This window comes from Triticum urartu, chromosome 7A, assembly GCF_056163025.1.
Source record: "Triticum urartu cultivar PI428250 chromosome 7A, HENAU_Tu73, whole genome shotgun sequence".
NCBI classification, from domain to species: Eukaryota; Viridiplantae; Streptophyta; class Magnoliopsida; order Poales; family Poaceae; genus Triticum; species Triticum urartu.
The window spans coordinates 137,272,656-137,287,468 of record NC_141879.1 but is presented as its reverse complement, the minus strand read 5'-3'; the positions used below and the strand labels follow the sequence as shown (position 1 = coordinate 137,287,468).

Here is a 14,813-nt window from a genome sequence, read left to right as displayed (position 1 = left end):
CCTTGCATCAATTCTTCGGCACTATGCACGAAGACATCTGGAAGGTGCTCTTTAAGGCCAACGAGACATGGCCGGCGACGACCGAGGACCGTGGGCAGGACTTGGCCCATCCTACTAGTCCGGTAAGTTTTTCGTATTTCAAGGTGTATCCTTTACTTGCATACTCAAGGAAGACGCCTGAGCTTCCCTATTTGTTTTTTAGGGCTGGACAAAGGTGGAGCGGATCTAGTGTCCGGCTCCGCTGCCCGAAAACCCAGCAATCCCTCTTCTGACGAAGATGCTGGTCTCGGCTCCCTACCAAGCGCCGGAGAAGAAGGCCAAGGAGACCAGGAGTGGCCTCCGCCGTAAGGGCACTTCAGACATGACTTCCGAAGACGCCGAGACCCACTCCTCCCACACCGAGGACGACGACGAGGAGGAGGAAAGCAACTCTCCCCCGGAGGGGGGGAGGAAGAAAAGGGCGGCCTCCATGCATCTTGAGGCAGAGGCGTCCAAGAAGGGGAAGGTCTCCCCCGCGGACAACTCTGCGTGGGACATCGATAGCAGCTCCGAGTGGCGCCCCAGGGATAAGCCCCTGGCCGAATCGTAAATACTCAAAGACGCACACATATATCCAGCTCCTTTACTTCATTGTTTTAACATGTTGAATTATGCACTGCAGTCCGGCTTGTTCCGACCTCTAGCAATCCTCATCTTCGGGGAATTCCCTGGATCTGAAGGTGATGGAAAACGGGTCTTTTCCGGCGGCCTCTTCTCCCAAGGCCATGGATGACACCGAGGTGCTGTCCCGAAGGACCTCCCCAGGCCAGGGAGAGACACAGGAGGCCATCAGGGTGGCGCCAGAGGGTGAACCCTCGGCCGCTGGACACATGGGGGAGCAAATCCCCATGGATAATGGTGATGGGGGCCATATCCAATCTGCCCCCAGCCGAATACAATTCCGAAGACCTATACGGCCGAACAAATGTATAAAGGGTGTTGTGATTTTGAAAGTATATATAAAAAATGATGTATATAGAATTTTATTCGAATCGTAAATGGATCCTGGCCGAACAAAAATAGAATACAAACTGGATTCGAATTGAGTTGGCACGGTAAACGTGCACTCTTGCTCTACAAAAATATGAACGAAGCGGGGAAAGTCGCAGTAACCGCCCGAAACCAAAATCTGCGAGATTGGAAATTACTGCCTATCCCTGACACGCAAAGCCTATCGGCTCAATTTCTATAGGTTTTGATAGGGGTAGGTTTGTAATTTCACTCAAACGTGGCATAACCGCCTCTCACCTGGATTCATACACGGTGGGTGCCAAAACATAGTGTCTCATCGTCCAAAATCGACTCCCTCCCCGATTCATACACGATGGGCGCCAAAAAGAAACTCTCGTTGTCAAATATTCGGTGTATGTGAGATTACCGTCCTATCCTCAACCGACTAATATTGCTTTGATGTAGGAAATTTTAAACGGGAGCTAAGTTTGTAAATTTCCTCGCATTTGGGACAAGCGCGCCCTGAAGACATGGTTCCCCCCTTCCTCTCTCCCTCCATTTCCCCATTCATACTTCGTGGGCGCCAAAAAAGCCTCTCCACCCCAGCCTCCTCCGTCCGCCACCCCATCCACCGCCATCCTCCTCCACCATGCCGGAGCTGATACCCCGACGCCGTCGTCCATTACAAGAGATCGACCTCTCTCATCCGCGGCTTCGGACCGGGATCCTTGCATCCCGTCCTCTCGCTTCATCCCTGCCGTCATCCACCTTGTCGGCGCCGCTCCTATGACCGTCTCGTCCACCGCACCCTGCCGCCACTATCTACCCTCCTAGATCTACTTCCACGCCGCCGACAGCCATCGCTACCGCAGCACCGTCAAATTCTCAGCAGATGCATACACGGCGCCACACCAGAGGCGGTACTCCTTCGTATCTGCTCAACTTATTTATCGCAGCAAGAAAATAGATCACCACTGCTTTACTCTGATTTTCTTGTCCATCACTTACTTGCTAGTTGAAAGCAAACATTGGTTGCGAAGTTGCCTTTGTCCGGTTTGCACCTTCAGATCCTCCATGGCACGCTCAACACTATACTCCCAATGCTTATGGTTTTCCCCTTTTACATTCCACACTAGTTAAATGACAATAGACTAAATTTCAAAATTAGTTCAGTCGATTTTTCAGAGATCGCCGGAGTTGGCCGGTGCGAATGAAGGGGCTCGTGTGGGGACAGTGGTTGTGGGGGGCGGTGGTGGGGCCTCGCCGAACGAAGAAAACTCGATGCCGGTGGGGGCGGGGGTGGGGGTGGGGTGGCGGAGGAACACAAGCAGTGGGGGCGGTTTAGGGGAGTGCGGGGGTCAGATCCGGTGGTTCGGCTGGCGGCCCATGCGGTGTTCTATATGGGAAGAATCAGAGACGAGGAAGAAGAAGGTTTAGGAGACGTAGGATCTTCATCCAACCGCCTGAAATGGTCGATTGACCCAAATGACAAAAGTCATGCGACTTGCATGCAGACATGCAGAATATGCTTCCTCTTCTGTTCTTTAACATGTTCCTCTTCTGTTCTTCTTTAGTAAGCATAGTATGTTCTTTGTCAGGAAGGGGAGCAGGGACATATATAGACGACACCTCTACTGGGACGGTTCTGCTAAATGATTTCGCACTTCGAGTTGGTCTGCCATAATACCCCAGAAATGGTGGGAGCCGCGCGGTCTTTGATAGACTAAAGTGATAGTAACAGTTGTGCGCCTTCAGATGAATAGAGCTAGCCTGTAGGTGATCGATAGGCTGCATATTAGTAGCGGCAAAAGCCTATGTTTTCCAGCCAGTTCCGCTTTCCCGATTTATTTATGGTGGTTATGGTGTACACCTATTATCTACCCTACGATCTGCCTACTGGCTCTGCGCTCTCGTTATCATGGTTTGGCAATAACCTTTCTATACGGTATATTATGAACCTATCGTTTTCCAAATATCCTTACATCTGGAGCCCCCAACAGGGAGCTTATTTTTTGTGTAGTTGTGCCAGATTATATTAATCTACTCACCATATTATAGCACACATGGGCTCTCCCATCAGAATCCAGTGATAGCACACAAGGGTTTACAGGGAGCCTCTATTATATTACAATATTCTCTACATTACAAAGATAATCTCACTACTATTTGTGTTTTCATGCTTTACAGATATTGTACGTAATCACAATGAATATAAGAATGCGCACATCAGAAGAATATTGCGAAACAGTTCATTGGGTAACAAACTTGGCATCAAGGGATTGAGGTCCATTGTGGAAGCAATGAAACCCACATGCTCCCGGCCTATAGATTCGTATTCAGAATATGATCCTAATGACTATTCTGAGCTCAAGGAGTCAAAGGCAGATGGCCTATCCTGTTCACCCACTAACGTGCATGTTCTAATTTGGCAAGGTTTTATTGGTTGCACATATCTTGCATAAGGTGTCTTGCATTTCTTTTGTTTCGTTGCACTGCCATCTACTTAGTTTACTCATGATATATGTGAAGATGTCTTGCCCATCCATTATCAACACCTATTACATTTGTCGTCATACCATGTTTTTCCATTCAAATGTTGTTCGTGTGACATCCAAAAGGAAGAGGGTGATTGCAGAACCTGAAGGAGTACAAGCAAAGTCCTTGAAAAAGGTGGTGCTAGCGGAGAAATCACATAGCACCCGACGTATATTGGCGATAGAACCAGTGCCGCAAAACCTAGGATAATGCAACTATGCTGGTCGCTGCTTTGCTCTTGTGAGTACGTATTGTCCTATCACTGTCCTTACATTCATACCTGGTGGATTATATGACATCATTGTGCATTATAGCTTGCTTATCCACTGTTCGCTCCAAATTATCAGATCTATATTAATGCTTAAATTAATGTAGAATAAACCCAATGCCTATGAAGAAATTTAGTTCTGCATTGTTCTTGTAAGTATCTGTTGTCCTTCATCATTGTACTTATATTTGTCAGCTAGTTCTTCATGTACACTTTGCAGCTTATTTTCCCTTGTCCTCCATTTTTCTACACATCAGATCTACATTTAATCTTGCCAAAATATTGAATAAAACCAATGTTACTGAAGAAGTTTAGCTCCGCATTGCTCTTGTCAGTGCCTTCTGCCTATATGCTGTATTTACATTTGTACTCTGCATCTTAAGTTAAATAATTGCCATTTGTTCCTATATTTTCACATCTATATTTACTCTTAACAAAATGTAGAATAAAGGCAATACTCTTGAAGAAGAGTGTGTGGTAAACTTCTTGAATTGCCCCCCCCAATCAATATGGACAAGGCCTTTATAGATCCTGTCTTGACTACTAATGTAAGTTTGTCCTCCTCCAGCCTTCAAACTTTGTTGTTTATATTTGGATAGCTATGAGTGCAAATGTTGTTTATTTTTGTCGTCTGCATCAAATTGCTTGTTCAAAGTTTATAAAGTAGAAGTACATAAACATAAGTTTGTCCTTCTCAATTTCAGTCTTTAGTTGTACAATCTAGTACCTTATTCGTACCATGTAAGTTAAACTAAACATAGCAAGTTATCTTCTTGATCACTATGTGTATGCTTGTGTTCTTGATTTGTAATCCAGTGGTGTGGTGAGACTACCAACAACAGCACAATGTCATATCCTGCCATGTCTCAACTATGAACAATGCCATATTATATTATTGTTATTTAAATCATGTCTCTTTATTTACCAATCTGAAATGGTATAAATTGACAGTGCACTCATCATTCATGCTTATACAGTGTTTAGAACTACATCTATGCTTGTGTTCTTGATCTGTAATCCAATGGGCTGGTGAAGCTGGCCGCTCCTGCACAATGCCATTTCCTGTCGTCTTAACTATGAACAATGCCTATTATGTTAATGCTATTTTAAACCATGTCTCTTTATTTCTGACAAAGAAATGAGATGAATTGACAGCGCTGATGCTTATACGTGCAAAACTTGTTATCTACCTACTTGTTTCTCTTTCAGGGTGACAACACTGCTGCTAGGAAGAACTGCCACAATGATAGTGAGACGAACCCATTGTTTGTCCCTCTAACACATATTCCATAGGAGAAGGCAACACATATTGAGGGTAGGGATACAACCACGAAGTCACATCTTGATGTAGTGTCAAACTTACTCAGTGACACAAGCTTAATGAAGTCGCCGCCTGAATCTGTTCGACTTCTTTAGTTTGAAATTCAAGCAGAAATACATGCTTCCACTCAAATACGACTGGAACTCCAATCTCTATGCAAGATTAACCATAAGTACAGGACGTTTATTAATGCTATGAAGCTTCAGTTGGTGGATATGAGCACCAAAGAAGCGCAGTCTCATCAGGTTGCTAAGCTGCTTGCGCTGCAGCTCCTGGGTTGGGCTAACCTTTCTTGAACTATGTTGAAGTGCTGTCCGTTCTGTCTATTATTTTGTCCTCCTGTTAACTTCCACTGGTGGCAACATGCCTAGTTTATGTAATCTGCTGTCTGGTTGCCCTTTATTGTCACTGGCGGCGAACTTTGATGCTGAGGGGATGTAATATGTTGTAATTTCTTTGTTGTATAGGCTAGGTTTATTCTTGGTCGTTATGCTGTAATTTAGGCTGGAAGGTTTAGTGGATCTCGGTGTTATCGGTCTTCAGGCCGGCCCGTTACTCATATGGGCCAAAACCTGGGCCTATAATCATCTTGGGCCCTTAGCAGGTCTAAACCTATAGTTGTTTCCCGCCTTTAACAGGCCGAGTAAAGTTCTGTCCAGTTGGGCCAGAGAATACCATGGGCTTTTAACAGGCTAAAACCTAGATTGGGTTGGTGTTGAGCCGAAAAATTCACGGGCCAATACAGGCCGAAACTGCCTAAGGCCCATGTTTGGCCCAAATAGGCCGAGCAGATAACAGGCCAAAATATATCTCGGGCCTGTATGGACCAATAAAATTATGGGCTTTAAGCAGGCCGGTATCTATGTGGGCCATAGGCCTAAAAGTTTCATGGGTCATTATCAGATGGGCTATAAGCAGGCCGGATTCAACGTGGGCTGTAATTAGGCCCAACTGTTACACGGGCCATTAACAGGCCGATAGGCCAGTTGGGCTGAAATTTATCCATGAAGTCTACGGGCCGTTAAGAGGCCTAAAGTTACTTCGGACAAGAAATAGCCCAGTTTCTGCATGGGCCGTAAATGGCCTAAAGTTAAACTGGGCCAACAACGTCCCGGATGCACCATGGGCCACTAACAGGCCGAAACTATTATCGGGCCGAACTGTTACACATGCATTTAACAGGCTGAAATATAAACCTGTCTTAGTATGGGCCCAAAAGAACAGTGGCCTGTTAACGGGCATGATCCGATATGGGCCGTAATTTGGCCCAAAACATGGCAGGCTGTGAACGGGCCTGCTCCGATATGGGCCGTAATTTGGCCCAAAACACGGTAGGCTATGAACGGGCCTGATCTTGTATGGGCCTCAATTTGGCCCAAAACATGGCAGGCTGTTAACGGGCCAGCCCACTACTGTCTGAAAAAACATGGTGGGCCTTTAGCTGGGCCGGCCTTTTTACCGGAATGGGCCTCTGTTGGGTCGTGCCACGTGTCGACGTATCATAGGCGCCTCTTGTCCAATGAGTGGATGACATCAGTCCGAACGGTGAGCCGACACGTGTTTCCTCTGGCCAATGAGAATTTTACACGTGGAAAATTCCCATCGGTTTGGGCTGTTAACGGGTTATCGGATCCAAAACCGGACCCGATAGCTTAACGGCGTCCCGTTACGGTGGATGCCACGTGTCGGTCACCCTTGACGAAAGCACTTCTATGACGCGCAATTTATTGTCATGGAAGTGGACACTTCCATGATGATAATTTTGGTAATGTCATGGAATACTTCTACGACAGCACAGGTATGACTATCTTGATTCTGTCATAAATTCTTCATGGATGTACATGCATGACAGAAAATGTGACCTACTGTGACAAACACATATCATCACGGAAGTGTATTTTTTGTAGTGATAATGGTGTGTCCGAACGTCATAACCGTACTTTATTAGATATGGTGTGATATATGATGTCTCTTACCGATTTACCACTATCGTTTTGGGGTTATGCATTAGAGACAGCTGCATTCACGTTAAATAGGGCACCGTCTAATTCCTTTGAGATGACACCGTATGAACTATGGTTTAGCAAGAAACCCAAGCTGTCATTTCTTAAAGTTTGGGGTTGTGATGCTTATGTGAAAAAGCTTCAGCCTGATAAGCTCGAACCCAAATCGGAGAAGTGCATCTTCATAGGATACCCAAAGGAAACTATTGGGTACATCTTCTACCACAGATCCGAAGGCAAGATCTTTGTTGCTAAGAATGGATCCTTTCTAGAGAAGGAGTTTCTCTCGAAAGAAGTGAGTGGGAGGAAAATAGAACTTGATGAGGTAATTGTACCTTCTCTCCAATCGGAAAGTAGCTCATCATAGAAAACCGCTCTCGTGATGCCTGCACCAACTAGTAAGGAAGCTAATGATAATTATGATGAAACTTCGGATCAAGTTACTACCGAACCTCGTAGGTCAACCAGAGCACGTTCCGCACCAGAGTGGTACGGTAATCCTGTTCTGGAAGTCATGTTACTAGACCATGATGGACCTACGAACTATGAGAAAGTGATGATGAGCCCATATTCTAATAAATGGCTTGAGGCCATGAAACCTGAGATAGGATCCATATATGAGAACAAAGTATGGACTTTGATTGACTTGCCCGATGATCAGTGAGCCATTGAGAATAAATGGATCTTCAAGAGGAAGACGGACGTTGATAGTAGTGTTACTATCTACAAAGCTCGAGTTGTCGCAAAAAGGTTTTCGACAAGTTCAAGGTGTTGACTACGATGAGATTTTCTCGCTCGTATCAATTCTTAAAGTCTGTCTGAACATGTTAGCAATTGCCGCATTTTATGAAATATGGAAAATGGATGTCAAAACTGCATTCCTTAATGGATTAAAGAAGAGTTGTATATGATGCAACCAGAAGGTTTGCTCAATCCTAAAGGTGCTAACAAAGTGTGCAAGCTCTAGTGATCCATCTATGGACTGGTGCAAGCATCTCAGAGTTGGAATATACGCTTTGATGAGTTGATCAAAGCATATAGTTTTATACAGACTTGCGGTGAAGCCTGTATTTACAAGAAAGTAAGTGGGAGAACTACAGCCTTTCTGATAAGTATATGTAAATGACATATTGTTGATCGGAAATGGTGTAGAATTTTCTAGAAAGCATAAAGGAGTGTTTGAGAGGATTTTTTTCAAAGAAAGACCTCAGTGAAGCTACTTACATATTGGGCATCAAGATCTATAAAGATAGATCAAGACGCTTGATAAGACTTTCGATGAGTACAAACCTTGATAAGATTTTGGAGGAGTTCAAAATGGATTGGTCAAAGGATTTCTTGCCCGAGTTGTAAGGTATGAAATTGAGTAAGACTCAAAACCCGACCACGATAGAAGATAGAGAGAGAATGAAAGTCATTCTCTATGCCTCGGCCATAGGTTCTATAAAGTACGCCATGTTGTATACCAGACCTATTGTGTACCTTGCCATGAGTTTGGCAAAGGGGTACAATAGTGATCCAGGAGTAGATCTCTAGACAGCGATCAAAATTATCCTTAGAGGACTAAGGAAATATTTCTCGATTACGAAGGTGATAAAGAGTTCATCGTAAAGAGTTATGTCGATGCAAGATTTAACACCGATCTAGATGACTCCGAGTCTCAATCTGGATACATATTGAAAGTGGGAGCAATTAGCTAGAGTAGCTCCATGCAGAGCATTGTAGACATAGAAATTTGCAAAATACATACAGATCTGAATGTGGCAGGCCCGTTGACTAAACTTCTCTCACAAGCAAAACATGATCACACCTTGGTACTCTTTAGGGTGTTAATCACATGGCGATGTGAACTAGATTATTGACTCTAGTAAACCCTTTGGGTGTAGGTCACATGGCGATGTGAACTATATGGGTTAATCACATGGTTGTGTGAACTATTGGTGTTAAATCACATGGCGATGTGAACTAGATTATCGACTCTAGTGCAAGTGGGAGACTGAAGGAAATATGCCCTAGAGGCAATAATAAAGTTGTTATTTTATATTTCCTTATATCATGATAAATGTTTATTATTCATGCTAGAATTGTCTTAACCAGAAACTTGATACATGTGTGGATACATAGACAAAACACCGTGTCCCTAGTAACCCTCCACTAGACTAGCTCGTTAATCAAAGATCATTAAGTTTCCTAACCATGGACATGTGTTGTCATTTGATGAACGGGATCACATCATTGGGAGAATGATGTGATGGACAAGACCCATCCGTTAGCTTAGCATGTTGATCGTTCAGTTTTATTGCTATTGCTTTCTTCTTGTCATATATGTATTCCTTTGACTATGAGATTATGCAACTCCCGGATATCGGAGGAATACCTGTGTGCTATCAAACGTCACAACGTAACTGGGTGATTATAAAGATGCTCTACAGGTATCTTCGAAGGTGTTTGTTGGGTTGGCATAGATCGAGATTAGGATTTTTCACTTCGAGTATCGGAGAGGTATCTCTGGGCCCTCTCGGTAATGCACATCATGATAAGCCTTGCAAGCAATGTGACTAATGAGTTATTTGCGGGATGATGCATTACGGAACGAGTAAAGAGACTTGCCGGTAATGAGATTGAACTAGGTATGAAGATACCGACGATAGAATCTCGGGCAAGTAACATACCAATGACAAAGGGAATAACGTATGTTGTCATTACGGTTTGAATGATAAAGATCTTCGTAGAATATGTAGGAACCAATATGAGCATCTAGGTTCCGCTATTGGTTATTGACCGGAGAGGTGTCTCGGTCATGTCTGCATAGTTCTCGAACCCATAGGGTCCTCACGCTTAACGTTCGATAACGATTTTGTATTATATGACTTATGTGATTTGGTGACCGAATGTTGTTCGGAGTCCGTCCCGGATGAGATCATGGACATGACGAGGAGTCTCGAAATGGTCGATAGGTAAAGATTCATATATAGGATGATAGAGTTCGGACACCAGAAGTGTTCTGGGGGTACCGGGTATGTATCGGGTCACCGGAACGGGTTCCGGGCACCCCCCCCCCCCCCCCCCGACAAAGATATGGGCCTTATTGGGCCAAGGGCGGGACAAACCAGCCCCTAAGGGGCTGGTGAGCCCCCATATGGGCCGGCCTAAGTGGAGAAAAAGAAAAGGGGAGGAGGAAAGGAAATAGAGGGAATAGGATTCCCCCTTCCTTTCCCCTCTCCCCTCTTTCTTTCCCCCCTCCGGAGATAAGGAAAGGGGGAGGCTGAATTGGAGGAGGCCCCCAAGTAGGATTCCTCCTACTTGGGGCGCCCCATGGTTGTTCCTCTCCCCCTCCCACCTATATATATGTGGGGAGGGGGCGCCTAGAACATACAACAAACATTGTTAGCTGTGTGCGGCGCCCCCCTCCACAGTTTACGCCTCCGGTCATATTCATATAGTGCTTAGGCGAAGCCCTGCGGGGATCACTTCACCATCACCATCACCACGCTGTCGTGCTGACAGAACTCTTCCTATACACTTTGCTGGACCAAGAGTTCGAAGGACGTCATCGAGCTGAACGTGTGCAGAACTCTGTGGTGTCGTACGTTCGGTGCTTGATCGGTTGGATCGAGAAGACGTTCGACTACATCAACCGCGTTAAGCTAACGCTTCCGCTTTCGGTCGACGAGGGTACGTGGACACACTCTCCCCTTCTTGTTGCTATGCATCTCGTAGATAGATCTTGTGTGAGCGTAGGATTTTTTTTTAAAATTGCATGCTATGTTCCCCAACATAAATTCCTTCAATATAAGCTACTGATTAGTGACATCACAATCCATATAAATACCTTGATGAGAACCCGGTCATTGAAAGGCTTCATGTCTTTGACACCATAGATTCAAGAATACATATATGTGTTTGGTTAGTCAGTTTGTAAAACAGATTACCTCAAATTATGTTTGGTTTGACAGGAACGTATTGGGATACCCTTAGAAAATTGATTACGCTCAGTGCCTGATGTATAGGGAAAGCGACATCTTCATCCGTAAGCGCGCTCCTGTCCGTCTCGAGGCTACAACGCAGCCACCACCCTGATTCCCATCTCACCCAAGGCGCCGGCTACACCTTGAGCGGACAGACGGAAAGATCTCATCAGTCCACACATTTGGAGTTTTGCTGGATTAACTGAATCTTCACTCGCAAAAAAACCAAATTAGTAGACGTTACATTACCGAAATTCTACTTTCGAAAGCATTTTAGAGCACTGATTTTCTCTTCTTTTTTTGCCACGCCTTTCACGAATGTGATCTCATGACGAAAATTTGCAAACACTTACAACATTTGTCAAAGTTTACCACAAAAAATCAGAATGTTTTGATTTGTTTGTATTTTTTCGATTTTACTGTTCATCCAAGGAGTGCAGAAGGGTACTTTTGAGGAAATTCATCATTTTGTTTAAAAGATTTATAAAGCTCACAGAACCAGAGGACCTAGTTCATAACCAAAGGATTGTTAATTAGCCATTGACCTACCAGAGGCTTGATGACTTCAAGCCACTACCGCACAACTCTTTATAAGGAACAAGTCTGCCACACAACTTTTTTATAAGGTGCAAGGCATCTCTGTTCTCCATAGGGATTTGAATCACATCTAGTGTATTATTTGTCGCTTCTCTGTTCACTAGGGATTTGAATTTGATACCATAGGCATAGAAGGCACCAGAAATTATCTGTGAATAGCTGGAATTACAACATGGACTCTTTGGTGACAAGGTCACGGGGCCTCCACATCTTACTCCCCTGAGGCGCATCATCCTCTTACTTCGCTGCTTTAAAAGGTCCTCATCCTCTGACGAAAGGTCACAGATTGCCTCATCTCTCCACTAAACATCAGCTGCTCATGACCCCTCTGTCCTATACAGCAGATTCTCATGTCTTCCTGGGCAACCAGCATACTAGGTTTGGTTCGCATAGGGAAATAAAGTTGCATAGTGGCTAGATGTTTCGAAGAAGAAACACTGAAGAATGAGAAATCATTCTGATAAGTCAGATCCTCCAGGTTTGCTTAATGTTTAGCACACTCACAGGAAGATAGGTGTCTAGGAACATTTCACATAGATAGTGCCACAACAATAGGCAATAAGCCAAGCACTAATGTACATACATAATGCAGAAGTTGGGGGAAACCCACATCAAGCTCCCTTTGTAAACAAATTCGGTAAATATTTGCTCATACAATTGTATAATCATCCGAAATAGCATCAAGTGGTTATCACATAGCAATGTTACCACTCATGCTAGCCTCTATCGTGAACTCAAAACTGAAACAAAGCAGTAAACCACACACTTGAGAGAGCTCAGCCATCACATTTGACACTCTCAACATAATTTAGTTTGTGCCATCAGCTCCCTTGAACTCGCCGCCTGCGTACTTGGAGTACAGCACAGTGCTGCCTGGTGACACCGACAATGGCTGCCTTTTGCCTTCCTCGTCAAGGGAGCCCGGACCAACAGGGTACAACCTGCATTTAGAGGTGAATCGATTAAACACATGCTAGCTCAGCATGGATTTCTACATAATAATAATTAACTTACTATTCCAATGGATGGCTTCTCCTTGGTTGTCTCGGTGAGGATAAGATCAGCTTCAGTCTTATCTGAAGCCTCGGCAACCTAGCACAAATGCCGGACATATATGCACTGTTAACCGTCATGCACATACAACCAGTACAAGATTTACTAGAGATTCCTTAAATATACACTACTGACTAGTGACATGACATTCAATATAAATACCTTGATGAGAACCCGGTCATTCAGAGGCTTCATGTCTTTGACATCATCAGATTCAAGAATACATATATTTGATGTCATCCTCTTTCATAATGGGTGCTTGGAATTGTTGTATTCAACCTCAGTCCCAGGATACTTTGAATATACAACTTGAAATCCAGGCAACATAAAAAAAATACATGTGGTATCTTGAAGTATTACCATAATATTCACCTCTAACTTAAGCTTTAGTGCAAACTAGGTGGTGCATTAAATTTAAATGGGTCCTTCACGTGACTCCTAAATTAGCGTCACTGTGATCGGCACATGACTAGTTTGTGTGAGATGTTGGTTCTAGTTAAGCTTGTGTTTTGGGCTTTAGTTTTTTGTGAACTTTGTAATAAATAAATATTTGTTGGCTAGGTGTGTCGTCTTGAAGTAGAGATTGGAGGCTTAACAAAATTAAGCTCAGTAAATGGTTTTTACCCAGACAAATGGTTTGCTCTTACAATTCTATAACCATCCGAAATAGCATCAAGTGATCACCACATAGCAATCTTACTACTCACGCTGGCCTCTACTGTAAACTCAAAACTGAAACAAGGTAACAAACCACGCACTTACCGAAAAAAGGTTTCCCCCGCTTTGTATACAAAGCAACCAACTGAGACAACCAATGATAGGTGCTGGGATGGAAGCAGCACAATCGCGCCCAAAAGAAATGAAAGAGAAAATACAAGAAAAACAAATGCCGACAACGGCGGATTGACAAAAAAACGAAGAAGCCTCATGACCGCTGCATCCACCGGAGATCGCCCACCAAGCTCCGAGCCTCCGAGGCGCCAGTACCAATCAACACCTCCAAGAAGGGACGCGACGATGACGACGCTGCTGCCAAGGATTTCCCCCGGTACCCGGTGAGGAGAGAGGAAGGGTAGCCCCGACGCCCTCCAGGAAGGTCCGGCGGCACCCTCATGCGCCATCGCGTCGGTGTCGGCCAAGCCAACAGGGATTTCTCCCGATCCCAACCTTCATCTCAGGCACTTCGGAGCTCGCCACCAAACCGACCACCACCCTACGCCCAGGTCAAGAAGCTTCCCACGCAGTCTCACCACAGCACCGCGAAGCATGGCCTGCACAATGAAGAAGAGGAGCCGAGACTAGGGAAGCAGCACCGTTGGCACGCGGGAGGGCCCCACCTCCACTGCCAACGACGGTAGCTGACTGGACGCAATAGCAGGAACATATCAGGCCCGTGGCCGCACAGGCCCGACCAGAATCTTCGAGACCCGTAAAGTTCCCGCCTTCGCACTGCAACCAGCATGTCATCGGCGTTGCCACCCCTATCCAAGCCGCTCCCCTGCCTCCCCGCACAGAGAGCGTTAAGGCCGAGCCGTGGCCAGCCTGCTAGGACCCATATGGGGCCCTACCGGCCACCCAGCACCACCGGACCGCCCGGCCACCAAGTAGAGGCACCACCACCAGGTCGCCAGACCGCCATCGGCCGAGCCGCACCACCACCGCACGCCCGTGACGGAGAGGAACCCTCGCAGCCGCCGGGAGCCCGAAGCTGGTCCCTAGCCACCGCACACACCGCCCGCGGCCCGCATCACCTGGCCAGATCTGTCGCCACCGCCGCCGAATCATGCCCACGCACGCCCCACCAGGCAGCTGTCGCGCCACCACGAAGCACCAGCGGGGCCGGCACCACCAAGAGCTCCCGGATCCGCGCCGCCGAGCCCCGCCACACCCAGACGCCTCCTGCAGCCCGTCGTCCCGCGCCGGCCAGGAGCTCCGCGAGGAGGAGAGGATGCGACCCCGCCGCCGCCCGCACTGACCGGGCTTTGCCCGGCGGCATCCCTAGGCGGCGGCGAGGGAGGAGGAGGCCGGAGAAGGGGAAGCTGGGGGTGGAGCTAGGGTTCCCCCGGCCCGCTCGCGGG

At 45.9% G+C, this 14,813-nt stretch overlaps 1 long non-coding RNA gene across 2 annotated transcripts; it reads right to left on the bottom strand.

Moving 5' to 3' along the window:
- Positions 1–12,195: 12,195 nt before the first annotated feature.
- Positions 12,196–13,558, bottom strand: LOC147958570 (uncharacterized). Of its 2 annotated transcripts, XR_015610423.1 has the most exons (3): positions 12,898–13,558; positions 12,697–12,774; positions 12,196–12,623 (listed from the first exon to the last, which is right to left on the bottom strand). It is a non-coding gene; the product is annotated as an uncharacterized LOC147958570 (long non-coding RNA). The 2 variants fall into 2 exon arrangements; XR_015610422.1 differs by having other exon boundaries at positions 12,697–13,558.
- Positions 13,559–14,813: the final 1,255 nt, after the last annotated feature.